This window comes from Sapajus apella, unplaced genomic scaffold (assembly GCF_009761245.1).
Source record: "Sapajus apella isolate SASKATOON/1434 unplaced genomic scaffold, GSC_monkey_1.0 scaffold6, whole genome shotgun sequence".
Taxonomy (NCBI): domain Eukaryota; kingdom Metazoa; phylum Chordata; class Mammalia; order Primates; family Cebidae; genus Sapajus; species Sapajus apella.
The window spans coordinates 58,653,593-58,672,564 of NW_022436946.1; the positions used below are offsets into that span (position 1 = coordinate 58,653,593).

At 41.7% G+C, this 18,972-nt stretch overlaps 1 protein-coding gene across 2 annotated transcripts in view; it reads left to right on the forward strand.

Annotated features, from left to right (window-relative positions):
• Positions 1 to 18,972, forward strand: part of BACH2 (BTB domain and CNC homolog 2) — a 357,645-nt gene that overhangs the window by 69,563 nt on the left and 269,110 nt on the right. For both annotated transcript variants that reach the window (XM_032274410.1, XM_032274409.1), the window contains exon 2: positions 14,932 to 15,044. The gene's annotated coding sequence lies outside the window, so the exon portion shown is untranslated. The remainder of the gene's footprint in view (positions 1 to 14,931; positions 15,045 to 18,972) is intronic.

The window sequence follows — 18,972 nt, forward strand, 5'->3', positions numbered from 1 at the left end:
TTTCCAATATAATAGTCACTAGCCACCTGTGACCTGAGCTCTTAAAATGTGGCTTGTCCAAATTCAGATGTGCTGTAAGTGTAAAATCCACACCCTGTTTCAAAGACTTGGTATTAACAAAATGTAAAATAGCTCATTAATACTTTTTATATTGATAACATGTTAAAATAATACTATTTTTAATAATACTAAGTACATTTCTCCTGTTTATTTTTACTTTTTTAATGTGGTTATTAGAAAGTTTGAAATTACAGGTTTAATTCACCTTGTGTTTCTGCTGGCCAGCACTGGTCTAAGCTGTATCATGACAGCTAGAGTTTCTTATAACCTGGACTCAGTTACCTTTTTGGCCTTATCTCCCAGCCCTTCCTGTCCCTCTCAGAATTTCTCATAACCCCCAGACTCAGCAGCCCTGTTTATATTTATGGGTTTCAATTTTTTTCACATTCAGTTTCTTCTATCTGAAATGTCCCTCCTTTTCTTTTTTGGCTGTCAAAAATCCTGCTCAGACTTTTAGGACTGGATTTAATTGTCCTGTGCTGGTGACGTTATGCTGCATTTTTCCTCAAGCAGAATTAGCTACTCCTTCCCATGCAGTGTCTCTCAGCACCTCCATTATTGCACTTGTCTTGTTGTTCTACCATTAGGTGCCTTCATAAGTAGACTCCTCAAGGGAAAAGCTGCAACTTACTTCTCTGATGACCCGAGGGCAATACGTAGTGTGTAGTAACCACTTAATGGATGTTTATTACATGAACTAATGAATTAATTTCATCCTGCCACACACACTGCTGTTTTTATGTACATCAGACTTTGATTATCTTAACCATTGGCCATGGAAAAAATTAGATGCTGAGGTACACCTAGTAGGACTGGACCTTTCAGCCTTAACCTCAATTTCAGGTTTTGTGTCCAATAAAATGGCCTCTTTTTTCTCACTGGGTGGCTTATGATTCAAAAATTATAACTTTGAACTTATAAAATCCATGAATATTGTATAGACTGAAAGTATAAAAGGACAGTATAAATTACTGCTTTTTACCTATCTTGTTTATAGGGATTTCATATAAGATTTTGTTTGATTGAAGATTTCACTTCAAAACAAGTTTGGAAAGCCACGATTTTATTACTAAATTTCATTTACATTTCTATACCAAAGGTTTCATTTTGGTTTTGATGAAATGATTTCTATTATCATGTTAGTTCACATAGGGCAAGACTTCTCAACTTTAGTTGCACAAAATTGGGAAGCTTTTCAAAAATAGTAATGCCTAGGCTGCTCCATTCAGGGATCATTGTATAATTGAGCTGAAGAAAGGGGCCCAGGCACCAGTATTTAAGAAAAGCACAAATACCTGTAATAAAATGATTCTCTAGTGCTTAGAAAATCAGGTAGTTAACTATGAAAATACTGAAGTTTTAATTTGCTAATTTTTCTTTCTTTTTGTTAACTATATTGTCATTGTCTTTCAACTATATTGTATTGTCTTTCTTGGGAGTAAAGCTAATGCAATCTAAAGTTTGTGCTATGATTTTGAGACCCCAAACAGCATTTAATAGATGCCATCATCTGTGGACAATTTTCCTAAGGCTTCTGAAATTAAAATTCCCTTTTCTGTCACTCTCCAAAAACCTACATGCAGCAGAATTTTAATGTCCCTTTTTGATAGAAATAACTAACACAACCCCTATTTCAGATCATGGAAATGAGGACTGACAAGGGCAGTGGGTTTAAGAAGTTTACACAGGTAGTGGCCTTCCTGGCACCCTTGTTAGCCTGAATAAACAGTACTTCCCTGACAAATCCTCTGTAGCTCTGCCACATTGATAAAATCTGACATTCTGGTTAATCACTTTTTAATGATATTCTCCTTCTGTTCTTGGTATGTTAGAAACCAGCCCACCTCCCCTTTTTTAGAGTGTGGGAAAGAATTAACTTTAATTTCCTAATTCAGTAAAATGGGCTGATTATGCAGACCTTATTCTTAGGGGGACAGGAAGAAATAACTTAATTTCTATATATCAAATACATCTTCATACATTAAAAAATATACAGGGTTATAAAGTACCTTCAGTCCTTTAGAGGAGAAACTCTGGGGTAAATACTGGAGACATTGTGAAAAATTCTATAAATTCTGATGGCAGGTTCCATTTCATTGCTCTGTACTATTAAAAGTCCAGATGTAAATAAGCATAAGTTTTGCAGGTTGTCAATTTGTTACAAACAGCTGCATGTTCTTATTCTTCTAAAGTGTCATCTCTTTCAATGTGGGCTCTTTACGGGGGAAAGAAAAACCTCAGAAAAAAATACACATTTGGGATGAAATCCTTAGGGCAGAAAAAAGAATCAAAACCTATAGTTAACTTGGTTATTTGCAGTGGTGGTATGTCATCCTGTGTGAGACTGACGTCAGGCGGCTTGAATGCAGAGGCAAACTTCGGGAGCGAGCGTGCGTGCGTGCGTGCGTGTGTGTGTGTGTGTGTGTGTGTGTGTCTCAAGAATGTACCTATTTTTAACATGCTAGATCAAGTGTCAGCACTCAGTTGGAGATGAGGAAGGGGTAGAGCCCAACTTGTACAGATTCCTCGGATGGTAAATGGCCCTCTGGCGTGTTTACAATACAGCTGTGCATTCTTAATGACTCTGCTGCTGCCATGTCAGGTAAAGTTTTCTTTGCACGTGATGAATGGCAGATAATTCTTTAGCAGAGAGAACCAAAGGAGCTGGGAGGAGGAAAGGAGAAGGGAAAAGCGGAAAAGAGAGGGAAAAAGAAACACGCAGCTCTAGAGGGACATAGCCTGTGCTTTGCAGTTGCTTGTGTGGATAGAAACCAGATGGTAAGCTGGAACACCCGCTTGGCTATCTGAGGAGCCAAACATATGGTTAATGGTCGGGAGAAATAGCTTTCAGAGCCAGGGCTTTGCTGACTGCTTCATATTACAGATTGTTACAGTGTGTCATTACATTGCCAACCTAAGTGCTTAATACCCACTGCGGGCGCTGGGCATACACTTACAAGAAGGACTTTTAGCTCTTTGCTGGCTCTAAACAGAGAAGTGACATCATAGAGAGGCTGAAAATGTCTGGTGTTGGAGGTAGGGAGAGGGATAATTTTGTAGTGGAAACAACACAACTTTTTCTTTCTTTCTTGTTTTTTTCCACAAGCCAAACCTTCACTCCCGTGAACTCTACTGTTCTCTGAGAATGTTTTAATACTAAATTGGCGCTCTTGCCTGCACCACTCCCCCCTCTCTCACACACACACACACACACACACACACACACACACACACGCACGCGGAAGTTCTAAAACCAAAATTCACAGCCCAGGTCTTGTCCCCCAACTCCAGTGGATTTGACAGGCCCTGTTCACCTGGAAGCCACATCACTGTACTCAGAAGCCCTGCATTTGAAGTTTCTGTTTTGGGGAGCTTTGGGCAACAGCAGGCCTATGTTATCTAAGGAACTGCTGAGCCCATTCATCTGCTTTTCACGGCCCGCTTCCTTTTATTTTTAGCCAAATCCGTCAGGCCTGACAGGCGGGTAATTCGAGCCAGAGAAAGGGCAGAGCTCCAGGTCCTTTCCACAAAGCAATTCTTCTCCTCCCTCCTGGGAGGGCTCCAGACTTGGCCTGCTTCAGGCAGATGGATTTGTTGAGTCATGTGAGATCATTTACACAAAAACACAGTGAGGCAGTGGAAATTAAAAAAAAAAAAAAAAGAAAAAAAAGAAAGAAAAAGAGGAGGGTGGGGGAAGAGGAAAGAGGGGAAGCCAGGGGAGTGCGCGCTGCCCTGCTGCTGGGGAGCATAGGAATTTTGCAGTGAGGCAGCTAGACTGAGGAATGCCTAGAGTCATTTGTGTATAAGGTAATGTCTAGTTTACAGAGAGGGCCGGGCCAGGCGAGGACGGCGCCTCCAGCAGCTCGCCTCTATTTAAAAAAATGGGGTGTTGGGAAACTTCTTTAAAAAATTTTTAGAGCAACACCCACCAAACAAAGACCACACTGTTGACAACCTTGGGTTCCAGTAGCAGTAAACTACCAAGGGGCTGGTTTACAGAAAATGAGTTTGCTCTGTGATGTCATACAAGTTTGCTTTGTCCTGACGCCAGCATGACACTGAGGCAGCAGGGAAGGAGAACAGGAAAATTGGAACCGTGCTCTTGGTTAATGGTTTCCAGAGATTATTTAGCAGGACTTGAACAGAGGGAGGAAAATATTGTGGAGAATTGCTGCGAGGTGTACCATAATTGCGGTAGGTAAAAAAAAGTCATTACTATGGTTTTCTTGCTCAAGAAGAATTGAGCAACGACTTCGAAATGCCAAGTAAGGTATTATTTTTCCCTACCACAGTATTTATTTTCCTTTAGCTTAATGGGGCATTTAAAAAAAGCCCGACCCTTACATCATGGCAAACAGTATTAATGTGAGTGAATCAATTTTGTTTACTGTTTATACCACAAGCCTTTAAAACATTCCATTAAAAAATTGTCTCCTGCTCATTCATGAAATTCTTTTTTCCCTTCAAATTCGCTTACATGCATTCGCTTTGCTCAGATGGGGATTTTTTCCCCCATTTTTGCTGGAGTAAAAGAATTCATAAAAGAATAATGAGTAGGTTATTTAAATATACGTTCTTAAATATAATGAAAGTATGCCATGTGGATGAAAGAGATTATTTGGAAACAGGAAGAAAATCTGAACTGGGGAGCATTTCAGAATAGTCACCCTGATTATTTTCGTTATGATGCACTTCTGCAATTCTGCATTTATTTAGAACCCTATTGTGCAGCTATTTTTTTTAGCCACCCTAGAATGTAGGTCAACATCAACATGGTTCCTCATATTTTGTTGGTATTTTAAAAGCTGAAACATTTCGCAGTTTTTTCCAGACCTAGATATGCTTAGGTTATATAGACAGTTTTTAGTGGCCATAGAACTCCCTGCATAAACTCCTTCTGTTAATAGCCACCACTGAATTTTGATAGTAGGCAGTGAGATCACACCTTGACCTTGAGTAAACATGGCACTGATGATGTTGGTGATAACACAGTCTAACACTGAAGCGGCTCCACTTATTCCCAGGCACTCTGATGATCTCACTCTGCATAAGGTACAGCTTTTACTTTGCTCAAGGAGAGAACTGGTAAATTTTTATGGTTGTTAATTGTTTATATTTTGGGGACCCCAAGTTGCATGATACCACATTATTATAATGTGATTGTGAATTGGCATGATTTTAAGTCTACCTGTATCCTTGAATGTTCCCTCCCTGTCAGGGTTTCCCAGTCTCAGCACTGTTGACATTTTGGACCAGATAATTTAGTATGGGGGCTGTCCTGTACATGATAGGATCTTCAGTAGCATCATTGGTCTCACCCACTAGATGCCAGTAGCACCCTCTACCCCCACCCCACCCCAGTCATGACAACCAAAAATGTCTACAGCATTGCCAGATGTCCCCTGGGAGGCAAAATCACTCTGGCTCAGAACTTCTGCTCCACATTGCTCATACTCTGGTTTAGAAGCTCATTCTTTACATCGTGAACTGACTGCTCAGTTACTTCTAAGATTGAATTAAAGGATATGAAATAATGTTTTAAGTGGGAATTCCAAGTTAAGTAAAGTTTTCAAAGGTGCAGGCAAGAGTATTCTGATTATTGTTATGCAGAATAGTCTCTCTCTTGGAATTCCAACCTTAGCAGGTGGATCCCCTCAAGACTCCTTTATAGTGAGTTTCCCAGTGCTGTTTAAGAGGAAATGGCCCCACCATCTGAGCCTAGGGAAGTTGACATTAGCAGAAAAGGAACTTCCCGCCAGTCACTTGAGCAGAGAGCTTAGGCCCCCAGGCTCACCGCCTGTATATCCAGCCTCAGAAAGAGGGCGAGGCAGCAGCAACAGTTCTTTTTTGGGAGCACAGCCGACCTCCTCCCCATCCTGGTGGCTGTGGTCTCAGAAGCTGAAACTCTTGTTAATAAGGAATGTGGAGCTTTACACAGCTAAGACAGGCATAAATTTCCTCTGTTTGTTTTGTGAGGACTAGTGGACTAGTGTCAACTGCTGTAATGAGATCAGAGGAGACCCCAGGGTCAGCTGCTGGAGCCGCTTTCTGTGGCTATTCTCTTGGCTGCTTGCTGTCGGAGAATGCAGTGACTCCCTGCAGACCACAGTTGTGATGTGGTAAGGTGGTTGTGCCCTTGTTGCATTTCTTGCCGTCTTTGCTTCTCTCATTTTACTAAAACATTAGTGTGCAGTCATCTAGTTCTAAATCATGGAAAAGTTAATGGAAGGCAGATTCCTTTCCACAGAACAGAGGGCAGGCTTAGTTTGGTGTAGAAAATGAAACCTTGGGAAGAAAAGTGACCTGTTTCTTTGGGGTAACTGCCTGGACCTGCTAGTGATGGCAGAGGGTAGGTTTCTCAAAGCCTGGGCTACCCATAAGCTCTTTCTCACCCAGTAGCACTCTGTAATGAGGATGAGTTAGTGAAAGAGTCACAGCAATTAGCTTAGGCTACAAAGAACATAATTCTAGCTGTAGTCTAAATGACAGCTAGAATTGGCTACATATGGGACCTAAATATGGTAGAATTGCATTTAGGGAACCCAATTCTGGCAGAATGGTATGCTGAACTCATGCAGCCTGGCCTATTTCTGACCACCCACCCCAAAAGGTCCTAAGCTTGGCCTCGTTCTGACCACCCACCCCAAAAAGTCCTAAGGTATATTGGTTAAAATAACCAATATTGGTTAAATATTTTCAAGTACGTATGAGCTTTAAAGCAGGACAGGGAAATGCCTAGGTGCCAGAAAACATTGATGCCACTGGCCTTAGAGTGTTTCAGAGCCAGCTATAGGCTCTAGGATCTAGGGTTATGATGTTTATACTTACACAGGAATTGCTTGTGAAAGGGTGGCAAGAAGATTTTCCCCAGTCTGTCTATGCGTGTTGGGGCACAGAACAGGGGGATTAAAACCCAGAATTGTACTGTTAGAATAGCTGTGGGGTCCATAGTTACACTACTACCTGCATGGTGTAACTTCAGCTGTTTTGGTAGAAACTGGTTTGAAAGCATTGAAAGCCCTCAGGCCATAGTGGAGGCAAGCACTAGATCCCTGTGGAGAGGTTTAACAACCCAGGACATGGTACTCCCTCAAAAAGAACAAGCCGCACTAAGGAGAAGCTGGTAATAAGAAATACAGAATATGGCCAGATACAGTGGCTCATGCCTGTAATCCCAGCGCTTTGAGAGGCCAACACAGGAGGATCGCTTGAGTCCAGGAGTTCGAAACCAGTCTAAGCAACATAGCAAAACCCTGTCTCTACAAAAGATACAAAAAATTCACTTAGCATGGGTGGCACACACCTGTAGTCCCAGACACTTGGGAAGCTGAGGTGGGACAATCAGTTGAGCCTGGTAGGTTGAAGCTGCAGTGAGCCAAGATAGTGCCATTGCACTCCAGCCTGGGCGACAGTGTGGGACCCTATCTCCAAAAAAAAAAAAAAAAGATACGGAATCGAAGCCCCAGAAAAGCAGAGGTTAACAGTGAACCTCTGAGATTGCTTTCCAGCAGAGCACGTCAGGCCAGATAGAGTTTTCTTCTGCATATTAATGAAAGTTTCTTCCCAAGAGGAACAAGGCATATAACCCATTCTGGCTTGCTAAGCAGTTTCAGTTGTAAGCATTATCCCCAGTTAAGGTGACAATACTGCTTATAGCTTGTCCCCAAGATCTTGAGAATATTTTAATTCCTGAATTGGAAACTTTTTATTGGAGAGATAGCTGGTCCCCTTATCGCTTCTTTAACAGTGCTCCCATTGCAGTGGGTCACTCTGAAGCCACCAGGCTGCCTGTTATTTCACTTTCTCACCAAATCATAGGAAATATATTTGCCTGAATTGTACAGCAAACCCCTGCAAGGGAGAGAGAAGCCAAAATTGTTTGGAGGGCTCTGGGATTCTTTCAGTATAAAATCAAAGAAACCCAGGTAAATCAGACATGGTTAGTAAACATTCGTGCTAGATGAAGATAATTCAGCCTTCTCAATCCATAGTGAACAAATGGATCAAGACTTACCTGGAACAGCCACTGTGTACTCCCCGTGCAGTGACGTGCACTATTGGCAAACATGAGTTGAGAATGCTAAACTTAGTGTGTGATTCCTTAATTTATTAATAGGACTATGAAATCTCTTGTGTTTAATTTTTTTTCTTCTGAAGTGCATAAAAAGCTGTTGCCAGTAGTACCCAAATAGTGCCTTGCTGACCTAAAAGTATGCCATGCTTCTTAAGAAAAAAAATTCTTTAGTATTTATTCTTAAATTAAGGACTTCTGTAAAATTTAATTTCAAAATACTGTGGTCAAGCAACAAGTACATCTAGATATTGACATTAAAACATTAGAAGAGGAGAGAATGAAAGGAAACAGGCTCAACTGGTGCCAGACTTAAGGGAGATCTTCCCAAACATTATAATTTGGCATATATTGAGTGACTACTATATGTAAGATAGCGGGATAGGTCCTGGGTATTTGAGTACTAGTGCAAAATAGACAATATCTATTCTCTTGAAATGCTCAAAACAATTAATCCTCAAAAGACTCTCAAGAGGCATAAAGAATTTCCCCCAATTTTAGGGATAAAGGAACAGATACTGAGAGAGAGCCAGTAACTAGCCAAAAATCACATTCTATGCAGTGGAATTGTTATTCAGACTGACTTGGCCCCTATCTGTGCTTTGCCCACTCTTCTCTCGGGGCTTTCTGTGGGCAGTGAAGCCCTAGCAGTACAACCCAGAGGGACCAGGAGGCAGAGAGGGAGTTTTCTCCCCCAGAGGTTTACAGGAACAAAGGATCCCCTGACTGACCTGGAAGATGTGCAGAAGAAGAGGCAAACTAGTCAACCAGATCCAACTCCTACAAAATTTCCAAAGTATTAGCATGAGTTTCTACCATTACAATAGCAAATGGTTTTATGCAGTGTCTCAACTCTTTCTTGAGTATCAGAAACTCTAGGTCCATGGGGCTTGTTCCTGCTTTGCTGCGGCTAGAGCGGAGTGGCAGACTCCCCAAATGCTCCATTCCTCACTGTCTTCCCAGACCTGACCTTTCACTCATCTTATTCTTTTTTGACCCCTATAGTAATCTGAATTTGTGACCCCTGGTTTAAATAGTCACTTAGGCAAGGGAAGTGGGCCAGGCGAAGTAACCTCTTGGGGGCTCCTCTATGTTGTGCCTTTAAATTGAGATAGTCTTTAATCACTGGAAACTGCAATTTACATTTTACAGTGATAGCCTGATTCTAAACATTAGATATCCTGACTTACGACTTGACCAAGTGCAAGAAACCCCTAGCCTGTGTGCCAGAAGTGAGTATGTGAAAGTGACGAGCACTCTACCACTTGCCACCCTTGGCCCTTTCGTGGCCTCTGTTTCTCCCGATCTGGCTCTCAGACCATTTGTGTGTGTGTGTGTTACCAACAATGTGTCTCTCTTTTATAATTTATTATCCTCTTGTTTCCTCTTCTTTATCACCATTTCCTATTGAACCACAACTCATATACTAGTTAAAATTTCAGAACACTCATTTTTAAATTACCTAATCTATCCTTGGGGAGGAAGGCCATTGATGATGTTTGACAGGAAGATGCTCTCATCTTTCTGGCTTAGAATGTCTGTTTTCAGTGGTATACTGTGAAGGCAGTGCACAGGGGAGCAATGCAGAATGGCAAATGTTGTCCAGTGTCTTCGAGCAGAACCATGTTATAATGTGTTTACTGCCTCCATGTGGGGGTGGTGAGGACACTGAAGTCATCGAGAACCACAGCCACACATCTGCTGTAACTTTGAGGATCAAGAGGAACTTGCAGGAAGCTCCTTGGTAAGCCCTACTCTGTTCCTCTTGCTTCTTTAGGAAGCAGGGAGTGAGCCAGCTACTTGGGAAGGAGGTGTGTATGTACTGGGAGAAGGGGGGCAGGAGTCTAGCTTCTTTGCCTTTGGATCTTTTAATCCCAGCACCATTCCTCCTATTTTAGAAGGGAGGGATTAGCCTTTCTGTAATAAAATGGTCTTACTTTTTTTCACTTGAAAGTTTTCAGTTGAAGATTGACAAGACTTAACTTCAAAGCCATGTGAATTACTCTACCCCTTAAAATAGACTAGAGGAAATTAGGGATATTGCTATCACCTGTCCATCTGATTTTCCAAGTTTCTAAGTCCTAGATGCAAGAGCATTTTTTTCTAGACTTCAGAGCCTGTTCACCTTGTATTACTTCACTTACTACTTCTCCAAAAGCTCTTGGGTCTGGCATAGGCCCTTATGCTGCAGCCGTCTGCCTAAGCTGTTGGGTGTGGTAGTGGGAAGGGTAGGGACAATGGTCCATCCCACAGGCTGGCCTCAGGGTGCATTATGTCTAAAAGCCAGTGAGACCTTTAACACTGCGAAGAGTGACCTGCTTGTTCTTATTGGCCTATCTGTCTCCCACAGGAGTGCCTGACCTACCCAACTTTGATATATATTACAGAAGGCTTCTAAAATGGACATCATAGAAGGGGGTGGGGGTTGGAGTGGGAAGAAAAGCCCAACTCACCATATTCCATTCAATATTGGTAGTAAGTATTCGTTGCATTTTCAAGGGCCAAAGCAACACCACACACATACACACACACACACCCCTTGACACTTAAGCTCCTCTTTAAAGAACATAGGATAAAGGTGGCTTATGCTCTTCTCAGCATACCTCTACACCACATTAGCAGTGATCCAGGTGAAATAGGCTTCTCTCCATGGTAGATGGCAGTCGATGGTAAACAAATAGTGGTGAATCAGGTAGGCCTGGTGTTAACTTTTCTCCAACTTCCATTTGCTGACACCTGAGAGTATAACCCCAGAGAAATCATAGGCTGTGGAATTGTCACCAGGGCCTGAATCTCTGGGTCCTTTCCATAGTGAGGACCTGGTTGGTGAGGGGCACTTGGCCATGTTACCAAACCTATGTCTTTGTTTGCTCACCTACCCTTTGTTTTTCTCCATTTTTTGTATCCTTCGTTTTTTCTTGTCAATTCTCTCTTATTAGACTTACTTTATCTCTGCTTTCTTTTTTTATTGCATTTTAGGTTTGGGGGTACATGTGAAGAACATGAAAGATTATTGCGGTACACACATGGAAATGTGATTTGCTGCCTTCCTCCCCTTCACCTATATCTGGCACTTCTCCCCATGCTATCTCTCCCCAATTCCCCACCCCCCACTGTCCCTCCCCTATTTCCCCCTGACAAACCCCAGTGTGTAGTGCTCCCCTCCCTGTGTCCATGTGTTCTCATTGTTCAACACCTGCCTATGAGTGAGAACATGTGGTGTTTGATTTTCTGCTTTTGTGTCAGTTTGCTGAGAATGATGATTTCCAGGTTCATCCATGTCCCTACAAAGGACACAAACTCATCGTTTTTGATGGCTGCATAATATTCCATGGTGTATATGTGCCACATTTTCCCTGTCCAGTCTATCATCGATGGGCATTTGGGTTGGTTCCAGGTCTTTGCTATTACAAACTGTGGTGCAATGAACATTCATGTGCATGTGTCCTTTGAGACGAAGTCTCACTCTGTCACCCAGGCTTCAGTGCAATGGTGCAATCTTGGCCCACTGCAGCCTCCACCTCCTGGGTTCAAACTGTTCTCCTGCCTTAGCCTCCCAAGTAGCTTAGATTACAGGCATACACCACCATGCTCAGCTAATTTTTATATTTTTGGTAGAGAAGAGGTTTCATTCACCATGTTGGCCAGGTGTATCTCGTACTCCTGACCTCAAGTGATCCACCCGCCTCAGCCTCCCAGAGTGCTGGGATTCTGTTAGTTTGGCCCACCTTTCTTCTTTACCCATACTTCTGTCTACCTGGAAAGACAAATTATTAACCTTTTAGAAGTCTAAGATTGACCATTGAACCAACTGTTAGGATCAACTAAGTGGAAGTCATACAGGAGCTTATGGGATTAACTTTTTCAAGGCACCCTTTAAATGTATCTGTGGTTTCATTTTGTTCAGTACTAGAGGAATCCAACTTCTGAAAAAATTAAAGAGAAACATTGAATAATAAACTAAAAAAAAAGAAACCTTGATTCCACCATGATCACTCAGGTATCTTTATCCCTAATGCTTTATATTTAAGATGTAGTCTCCTTTTTTAAGCTGTAGATTTTGCTAAGCTTCTTAAACTGAATTGGCTGCAAAACAACCAGGTTCTCTCTATTTCAAAGGAGATGGAAAGTACTTGATAGAACAAGGCCAGTCTTTTTGGTTGCTGTCCAGAAGTGAACTGACCCAGTTTCCAAAATTGTCATCTGTTTTCTGAGGTGTTTTCTGTAAATGGTGGTCTTGGGTGTGTGTGTCTGTGTGTGTGTCTGTGTGTGTGTGTTGTGGGCATGTATTGTGTTTATTTTTTATTTGTGGTCTTTCACATGCTTTAATTCCATAGTGTCTTGAAATGAAGTCACTTCTAGCCCAGGGTCTGTTGCTTGTTACAGCAGAACCAAGAACAATTCTTTTACCTCTCTGAGTCTGGTTTCCAAATTGGGAAAACTACCACCCAGATTGGTATTAGTATAAAATGAGAATGTTAATATAAAAGTGCATGGTACAGTTTGAGGTACTATACAGCTGTATCATATTCTTAATATTTTTTAAAAGATTTACAACCCTGGCATTAAGAGATTTTCCTTTTTAAAAGAACTCCAAAGGCAGCTGCAACAATTATTAACATTGTTTTTAAGACCCCATATCTAAAAGCCTGCATCATCCTAGGCCCTGTGAGTGAGAGCAAAGAAAAAGCTATAGTAATATTTATTTTAAAACGTCCTGTGTGACTAATATTTTCCCTCAAAGGGTTTTTAGCCTGATTTGGTTATAAAACAACATACATGAAAATAGCATAAGAACAGTCGGGCCGGGGGACAGGAAGGGATCTGTAATCAGTTTAGTGCAAGCTATTTATCCAAGTTCTGAGAGTACAGGGATTGTGGCATGATTGGAGCTGGGTGGGGTTCCTCAGGGAAATTATGTTCAAGAATCCTTGTCTGTTTGTTATTATCTTCTCATGCCCACCTTTCCTGTGTTGATACCAATGTGTACATAGAAATGGAATTGTGACATGAGGCATCTCTGCTAGGCATTTAGGCAAGCTTTCCAGTTAAGTGCTAGGCTGTAGTTTTTAAATGAATTGATATATACATTGAAAAGGAAACACATGTATAAAGTTCTGTTTTAAAAGTAAGAAATGTATTAGCATCTGTTTCTAGAAATTGAAAGAGTAAAAGTTATATGCATTATTTTTTCAGTCATGTTCAGATCAATTAGAATTAGGTATTGAATTTTATTGACTTTGAGGCCGTGATTACCCAGGCATCATGTACATGTGGTGATGTTTGGATGTATTCATACTACAAAGTTGGAATTCCAGGATCTCTCCATGTTGTACATTATTGTTAAAATATGCTACTGCTATGACTAAATGTGGTATTTTCTTTGGAATCTGTATTTCAAATAGCCAATGAGTGATTTGCAGCTTTCTCTCCCTATCTTCTGATTTATAAAAGGAATGTAGTAATACTATGTTCACAGAATAGTAATATGCATGGAGTAGGAGTTTATCTTTGAAAATGTAAATTGCAAAATCATTTCCTTAGTGAAAGATGTTAATATGTGGAATACAGCTTTGGGATTCTCCATGTCCTGGACTTATTAGCAGACATGTCATTCTCCAATATAGACAAAGACTGATTACTAAGAACTAAAGATGGTTCTGCTGGGCTAGTGGGATTATGAGTACCTTTTTCTTTTCCTATTGAACATATTCTATATTGTTACTATATTATAATTAAAAATAGTCTGTTTTTCATTTTTAAAAGCACTGCAGTTCCAATTAAACCTCCAATTCCATGTATTATGGGAAGGTGCAGATATATAAATCCTTCCTAGATGCAACTTCACACACACACGCACACACACACACACACACACACACACTCTCTCCCTCTCTCTCTCTCTCTCTCTCTCTCTCTCTCTCTCTCTGACCATCAGGAACCTTACAACGTTTTGCTCTCTTCTCAATTCCACCTGCGAACACCTTTCAGAGGAAAAGCTACAAATCTATTTAAGTGGTTGAAGTTATTTTTAAAAAATATTTTTCCCTAATATTGGACAAATTAAGAACGTTGAAACTGGCCAGGTACGGTGGCTCACACCTATAATCCCCCAGCACTTTGGAAGGCTAAGGCAGGAGGATCACTTGAACATAGGAGTTTGAGACCAGCCTGGGAAACATGGAATAACCCTGTCTCTACAAACAATACAAAAATTAGCTGGACATTGTGGTGCATACCTGTAGTCCCAGCTACTCGGGAGGCTGAGGTGGAAGTATCACTGTAGCCCAGAAGGTTGAGGCTGCAGTGAGCCGTGATCATGCCACTACACTTCAACCTGAGCATCAGAATGAGACTCTACGTCAAAAAAATTAAAAATACGAAGAAGAACCCTGAAACTGTACAATGACTGTTTTACTCTACAGTGTAATTCATATGAATCAAAAGCTTCATGTAAAGAATAAATAGCATGAATAAAAACGTGGTGGACTCTTTTTCTATTTGGGGGGAATTGGATTGTTTAGTTCATTTGGCCCATGGAAAACTGACCTTCTGAATTCCCTCATGGTACACTGCCTTCCTAGCAACTCTGTGGAAGTTCTAGTTGTTGAGCCGTGGCAGCCCCCATTTGTACTAGTTGCTTTTCAAATTCTCATAGCCACATCTGACCAGTGGCTACCATGTTGGACAGTGCAGACTTGGATCATTGCCATCATGGCAGCAAGTGCCGTTGGACATGGTAGTGTTCTGTGCCTCCCTGAGCACCAGCTGATGGATTTCTTCTTTGTTTATACTCACAGAGCAGCTGCCTGCTTCAGAAAGTGAGGGCTCCAGGAATGAGGAGAATCATCACAAGCTGCCTCGCATTGTGGCATGTCTGATCCCTTGCTCCTGTCCCTGCAGCATGAACAAGGTAAGAGGTACTTTGAGGAATCAGCACTTGTATTTTCTTTATGGTACTATGATTTTCTGGAATACATATGTCGTTCCATGATGTAAAGAGGTTGCGTCTCCTGCCAGCGGCATTCCAGAGTTGAAGAGTTGTGCGATCCCCACAAGCAGGGTCACAGGTGCTGGTGGCTACTCTGTGGCTGTGTAGTCCTCTGGAGGTGTCGTTTATACTTGCCAGAGGCCTCTGAGTGGCTGAAATACTGGGTTTTAGTATAACTGCCTTGGCATGAATACTGGAATATTGAAGCTCTGGGGCTAGATTTCCTGGGACTAAATATCACCTTTTTCAGATGCTAGTGTCAGTGACCCTAGACAAATGGCCTGACTTCTTGGTTACTCAATTTCTCCATCTGTAAAATACTGATAATAAACCTACCTGACAGGATTCCTGTCAGGTAAGGATGAAATGAGTTACTCTGTGTATCAGTGTGTAACATATAGTGCCTGTCCACATTACAAGCACTTGATAAGTATTTGGTGCTGCTGTTTTTAATGTTGAGGACACCATTATCCCTTAGACATAGTTGCAAGAGAGTATAAGGTGCATCTTTTCCATTTCCAATGGAAAAGGTATAACATTTTGATTTATTCCCTAATTAAATTGGTGATTACCAAATGGGCACTACAGGGATAAATGATGAATACAACTTGAGACATGCCTTCAGCAGGCAGCAGAGTATCTTGGGGAAACATAGTGAGTGTGTTCTAATGAGTTATGTACCAGAAGCTCTGGAGGCACAGAAGAAGGAACATCCAACTCTGAGGAATCTGGGAAGGATGATGTAGAGGAGGCAACATTTGAATAGGATTCTATATGGAAATGGTAATTTCCTGGACAGGGAATATAGGGCAAGACATTCCAGGTAAAGGAATGTATTTAAGCACAAAAGTAAATGAGAAAGTTTGGCGTGCTCAGAGAATAGCAAAAAGTTTGGTATGGCTGGAACAGGGTTTCTCAGCCTTGACACTTGATATTTGGACCAGGTAATTCTTTTCAGTGAGAGACTGTCTTCTGCATTTTAGGATTTTTTGTAGCATCCCCTTGCCTTCATTCTAATTGTAACAACCAAAAATGTCCCTAGATTATTGCCCAATATCCCATACGGGGACAGAATTACCCCTTGGTTGAAAACTACTGTTCTAGTGGAAGGTGATCAGATATAAGCCCAGAGAAGGAGGCAAGGGCCAGATCCTATGAGCCACTGAAGGATTTAAAATGGGAGAGACCTGTTTTGTGGGCCTGTTATATGGATTGTGGTAGAGTTGGATAGCACTATTCGATGGCTTGGTCGTGAAAATAGCATATGGAATCTCTAGACTTTAGAAAGCCCATTTAGCTTGTGGAAATTCTTCTACTAAATGACCCTCTTCCAGTGACTTTTCTCGTGGCCATTTGCTCAGCCTTCTCATGGGCAGGAAGGGCCCTGAGTGGCTTCAGTGGTTATAGAAAGCTGGAAAAGCCCTCTGTGCATTTAGCCTCTTCCCCTAGATGCAAGTTTTGTGAAAGACTGTGGCTGCTTTACACTATCTGAAGAGACCAGCAAAAAAAACAAGCAGTTGTTTTTCGAGGAATTTTCATTTGGCTGAGCTGAGCCAAAGAGAAAGAAACCAGTGCTGAGTTTTCTCGCTTCAGCCTCACCCCAGCTTAAACACTTGGCTTGAAGCTGCCTTTGAGAAGTGAGCTGTTGGAATACTGGAAGGTAGGCATGTGTTCTGCCCCAGGGTCCTGACTGGATGGGAGACTGTCCCCTTGGTTGAAAACTACTGCGCTAGAGGAAGGTGGCCAAATATAAGCCCAGAGAGGGAGGCAAGGGCCAGATCTTGTGAGCCACCATAGGGTATCCTCCCATTGGGAAATCCATGGCTGCAAACCTTTTTTAGCTCTTAGTATTGGGAGTTTGTTGTATTGAAAAGCTAAGGCAACTCTTGAGAACTCTCTTATCAAATCTCTTATTCAGCAAATGTAGCTTGCTGTGACAGCTCTGCCCTAAGTTTCTCCAGGGCAACCCAACACCTAATGTCATGGATTTACTCTCCGTACACAGCTGGGAACCAGACACCTCAGAAATGTCAAGTGTTTCAATAGGTGTGTCTGTTGCTTGGGATATTATGTTCTGCCTGAGTGGCTCAGTACATGCTTTATTTTATATTGTTTTAATTGAAAGTAGTGATTAAGCATGATGTGTCACCTTCATGGGTCAGCATTTTCCTTATGGCTTTCTTGGCGTAAGACAAAGAATAGGTCACTTTCTGGGGAGGAAACAGCTCTTCTCAGCATAAACAAAACCAGAGAATCTTCTCTTCAATTATGGTGTTAATTGGAGTGCTAGAAATATTGTCGTGTGACTGACGTTCTAAGTGGATTTGTTCCTAGAAAACTGGAGACATTTGAATTGTGCACTCTTCTCTTCTTTAGACACACACTGTAATACTCTCCTTTCTTCCTAAACCCTAGCTCACCGATGGACACTTCCAATAGGGGGGTGTCTGGACGGAGGGTGGCCACGGCATTCTAGGGTCCTTGTTATTCCTGTGAAGTGCCAGGGCGATGCTGATTGCAGTCAGACATTGACAGCTCTCTTTTGAATCCATCAGGGACTATCCCTCTAGAAAACACAGAATCCCTCAACCCCCATGGCACAAGGGGATTAGCAGTTGGCCGTACTAATTTAACAGGGCTACCTTGACACTTCATGAGTCGCTGTCCACCAGGTAGGGCCTTCATTCCTCATATTCTTGAACTATCTATGCCAGGATCTGAGGAAATACCACAGAGGGGTGCACTTCTGGTCCTCAGATAGCCATGTTGTTGCATCAGTACTGTTTAAAAAGAGAAACAGAGGGCATTCCTGCACAGAAGCCCATCATGAATCTGCTGTCATCCCTGAGGCCAGTCTACAAGGAATTTGTTAGTGTACATGGAATATGATAACCGAGTCATAGGTTTACACAGTAGACACCCTCATGTTTATTTATTCACCTTTTAAGTATCGTAAACAGGCATTAATGTTTGTACATTCTGAACCTTAATATTAAAGAAATTGTGGGGCACATATTTTCCCAGAGTATTCATTCTCCCAAACCCTCATGCAGGCTTGAAGACCATCTTTCCAATGTTCATACATTCTTCACAGCTTTTTGCAAGAGCTGACTTTCCAATCTCAAAAACTTCATATTAGAATTTAACTTATTTTTTGAGAGAGAGAGAGAGAGAGAGAGAGGGTGAGAGTGTCTTTCTCTGTCATTCAGGCTGGAGTGCAATGGCACTATCAGGGCTTACTGCAGCCTCAACCTCCTGCTCTCAAGCAATCCTCCCACCTCAGCCTCCTGAGTAGCTGGGACTACAGGTGTGTGCCACCATTTTTGGCTAATTTTTGTATTTTTTGTAGAGATAGGATTTTGCCATGTTACCCAGGCTGGTCTGGAACTCCTGGACTCAAACAGTCCTCCTGCCTCAACGTCCCAAAATGCTGAGATTACACGTGTGAACCACCACACCTGGCCAGAATTTAACTTTTAAATTCTGTCAAAAGTATTTCTACTTTCTTATTTTCTTGGTAATATATATAAATATATATTACATATAGTATATTGTTAATTTTTGCCAGTAAGAAGAATCAATCTTTAGGGTTTTTCTGTGTTACTGCTGCATTATCATGCTACAGAGAAAGGATTTCAGCATGTTACTTAAGCCATAGCCAAATGGGAAGCCAGTTGAACAGGATTCCATAGAGGCGAATTGTGCAGGATGATGTACATTCAGTGCATACCGCTGTGTACGTTCACAGAAAACACACTAGCAGGAAAAGTGTCGTTCTCCTCTTGAAAGATCTTTCCTTCTTAGTACCTTGGGATTATGATCCTTTACTCTCTCCCTCGTGGTCATTGTT